Source organism: Panthera uncia, chromosome A2 (assembly GCF_023721935.1).
Source record: "Panthera uncia isolate 11264 chromosome A2, Puncia_PCG_1.0, whole genome shotgun sequence".
Taxonomy (NCBI): domain Eukaryota; kingdom Metazoa; phylum Chordata; class Mammalia; order Carnivora; family Felidae; genus Panthera; species Panthera uncia.
The window spans coordinates 159,027,670-159,031,884 of record NC_064816.1 but is presented as its reverse complement, the minus strand read 5'-3'; the positions used below and the strand labels follow the sequence as shown (position 1 = coordinate 159,031,884).

The following is a 4,215-nucleotide window of genomic DNA, read 5'->3' as shown; positions in this document are numbered from 1 at the left end:
TAGTTAGCTGTTTCTCTACGCTCAGTTAATCGAATCGGGGGGTATCTAGGAACAGATTTTACACACTATACCTCAGGACAAAGCCATTTAATTTGTACATTGTATTTAATAGAAAGTCATCAGATTTCCGATAGGGAGCTTTGAAAACTTGAACATGATATTACATATCATCTCCTGATAAGGTGTTTTCTTTTCTTTTTTTATTATTTATTTATTCTGAGATAGAGAGAGCTGGGGGAGGGGGGCAGAGAGACAGGGAGACAGAGAATCCCAAACAGGCTCCGTGCTGTCAGCACAGACCACAACTCAGGGCTCGATCCCACAGACTGTGAGATCACGACCTGAGCCGAAATCAAGAGTAGGGCGCTTAACCGACTGAGCCACCCAGGTGCCCCCTAATAAGGTGTTTTAAATTGTTGTTATTATTTTAAATCTCTGGGCTTCCTTTTTTGGTATTCACGTTATTCTTTTAATATTTCCAATGTATAAAGGCATATCTTTTATCACAATCGTTTTTTGAAAATCTCGAGGATATCTGACTTTCCCCTTTGGGAAAGTATCTCCCCAGATACTTAATTTAGGCGGCACAGTCACATTTTCTGAATCCATTTTTGTCCAGTACTCAGAATTGAATTGAATTTATTTCATTATCCATTTTATTTTATTTTATTTTTTTTAAATTTTTTTTCCCCAACGTTTATTGATTTTTGAGACAGAGAGAGACAGAGCATGAACGGGGGAGGGTCAGAGAGAGGGAGGCACAGAATCTGAAACAGGCTCCAGGCTCCGAGCTGTCACCATAGGGCCCGACACGGGGCTCGAACTCACGGACCACGAGATCATGACCTGAGCCGAAGTCGGGCACTTAACCGACTGAGCCACCCAGGCACCCCTCATTATCCATTTTAAAACTGTGTCAAGAAATTGTGTGTTATCCAAAAACATCACTTCACATTATGTCTTAGTAAAATACTTCACTACCCTCTGTGGGTAACTAAAATTATCTACGACAACTTACGTGGCCTAATTTTAGAGGATCCCCAGTCTCTTCTCCCCCACCTTAGTCTCATCCTGGCCAAGTACTTGTGATCTCGTTGTATGACACATTTCAATTACTAAACAAAGAAATTTCCAAATAGATATCCCACAGAACTACCGTTTGTTCAGTAATAATGTTATGCTATATTCAAGCTTCTGGTAAGTCAGCTGTAAGTTGAAACTCTGTTTCTAAGGCATTTCCTAGTATACTGGAAACACATTAGAAAAGAGATAATTGCACTTAGTCTCTAATAACTACCTTTGAAACTTTTCTGTATAATTAACAACCATTCAAAAAGAAAGTGCAGATGTACAACTGAGAGATAAGAAAAGCAGTTTCTAAATGTGTGATGCGGAGTGCCTGGGTAGGTCAGTTAGGCATCCGACTTTAGCTCGGGTCGTGATCTCATGACTCATGGGTTCAAGCCCCGCGTCGGGCTCTGTGCTGACAGCTCGGAGCCTGGAGCCTGCTTCCGGTTCTGTGTCTCCCTCTCTCTCTGCCCTTCGCCCGCTCACATTCTGTCTCTCTCTCTCTCTCTCTCTCTCTCAAAAATAAATAAACATTAACCAAATTTAAATGTGCGACACGTAATATAGCATATAAATCCATGCAACTCAAAACCGTTGCTGACCACACTTCTCAGCATTAAACACCACCACAAATTTTGTTTGACATGTATTCATTCTCCTCAAGTATTCAGAGAATGCAATAAGCATCATTTTCTTAATTTTCAGATTTTTCATGAATATATTAGGATATTACCGTTTTTTCCACAAGTCACAAAACAGAGTTGCCGTGATCTTTGCACATTTTCAGTAAGAGAGCCAAAATAAGAACAATTCTGGCTAATCTCCTCTGGGATCTGAATTAGTATTACAAGTTTGATGTTGGGAGTTAAAAATAGTATCATTCATGAGAAACAATGCCAAAATTATTATGCTGATACAGTGCATTAAGGCCTAATGAAAAAATACTTCGACGACCGTGAGCTAACACTCTAGTTAGAGGCATGAGGAACATTCACGGGGGCTCTTTGGGGTGTGTAAGTCAACTATGAGTTCAGGAAGGAGCCCTGTGCAAATCTGGTTGCCATGCAAGCACCTTAGAGGCTGGGCCTCTCGCTCTACTCCCCCCGTCAGCCACAGCAGCGTGGACACGGGCAGGCTGCTGTCTGTGCCGTGATGCAGGGGGAGAGAATGACAGTCACCTGTTTGTCTCCATCTGGAGCGATCCCTCCCATTCCTGTGCTGTGCTATGTGGAAGATTTAATTCCAAGGAATTCTATTTGCGGTGGGGTTTGCTGTGTGCATCAAGTGCATGATGCTGTCGGGTGGAAAGCCCATCAAGGCACAGTGGGATGCCGGGTCAGCAAAACTGGGTGAATTATTCACGCTCGCGGCTGCTGGCAATGTGGGACCCTCTGTGCAAGACTGATGAGGTTCTGTTGAGAGTTGGGCTTGTTAATGCCGCGATGGCGGGACCCAGAGCCCAACCTGGGTGGTTAGCTGTGAAGAGAGGAGGGAGAAAGGGAAGGCTGGTCTTGGACTGACAACTCCTTGCCAGTCAGGTGCCACTAAAGGCTTTTCGAGGGACACCAAAGGGATCACAACCCACATCGTCCTCTGGTTGTTTAGAAGAACCAACACCAAACTCTCTGTGCTGGCACTGGGGTTGCTTCTGTGGCTAGTCTCCAGGATGGTGGGGCGCTGGGGAAAGGAGGGACCTGCCGGGGAGGGGCTGGGACAGCAAAAGTCATCAGAATGATGACTGTGACCAGCTCCAGGTCCTCAGAAGGGGACTGTGCCCTGGATGAGCTGGTGGGGATGCCCTCCTCAGATTTGGACAAACCAGGCGGTGGGGAAAGGGTACACTGTGTAGACATCCACTGGGAATTCCCAGCATTCCCTCCCTGGAGACAACCTGAGCTTCGTTGGGGTGGTGGAAGGATCTACCTCCGCAGTGGCATCATTTAGTTCTTCTTTTTTAATTTTTTTAAAGTTTATTCATTTTTGAGAGGCAGAGAGAGAGACAGAGTGTGAGCAGGGAGAAGCAGAGAGAGAGGGAGACACAGAATCCAAAGCAGGCTCCAGGTTCTGAGCTGTCAGCACAGAGCCGGACGTGGGGCTCGAACTCACGGACCGCGAGATCATGACCTGAGCCGAAGTCAGTGGCTTAACCGACTGAGCCACCCAGGCACCCCAGCATCAGTTAGTTCTTACTCTTACCCAATGGACCCACGCGTAGTTGAAGACAGTTGAGGTTTAATTTATATAAATAATTCTGGAAGCAGCTTCCATTCGTATTCTTGGTGTTCACCCGCCTGTGTTTCCTCTTTTGTGATGCTGGCCGCCGCGTCCCCGAGACGTAGATACGTACGTGTAGATAGATCATGTAGATATGTGTGGTCAGGTTTTGGATGCCACATATTCTCCCAGGAGTTACTGCGGTATTTAGTTGTACCTGAGAGGCCATAAGGGTCCCGCCACCCACTGCCGCATTGTTGACATGCCGTATGGTTCCGAGAGGGTCTTCTGACCGGATGCAGGATGAACCTTGGTGCCCAGACCCTGTGAGCCTGCACGTGGTGACAGCTTCATGTATTTTATCAAATTTCCCAAAATACCGTGGTCACGTAAAAACTTCTGGGTTGCTAGGTGCTGAGATGGACCGGCAACAAAGATGAGGTGTTTTCTGGTTTTTGTTTGTTTGGTTTTGTTTTTTGTATAGCTGGTATACTAGCCAAGTGTTTGCAATTTTCTAGTGTTTTCTGTTTTCTCTCATTGTGTTTCTGGTTTTTCTTGTTCTTTATCCTTTGCAGTTCTTTCTGGGAGAGCACTTTATAAACTGCTGGGTCTTCTGGGTATGGCTTTCCACGGGTAGAGCAAAGCCCATTTTCACCAGGCAAAGTGGATGACAACAGAGTCTGCAAGTCTGGCAGCCACAGGTGACCCGGGAGGACCTTGATATCGTCTGTCCCCAGGGCTCCGTGCGATGAGGACATTCTGTGGGGCATCCTTCATGTCAGGACCGTGAGACATCGTCCTGCTTATTAAACACCAGCAAAGATTTCTGATAATTCAAGAGTGCGGGAAGTCCAGCACTGAGAACTAAGTTGTGGGACTTCACAGACTCGCCTGTCTGGCCCCTCTTTGCCCTCTCCGGGCTGCACACACTGC

The 4,215-nt window shown here is 46.1% G+C and overlaps 1 pseudogene; it reads right to left on the bottom strand.

The window, feature by feature from the left end:
• Window positions 1–2,174: 2,174 nt before the first annotated feature.
• On the bottom strand, window positions 2,175–2,940 carry LOC125930502 (CCR4-NOT transcription complex subunit 4-like; annotated as a pseudogene).
• Window positions 2,941–4,215: the final 1,275 nt, after the last annotated feature.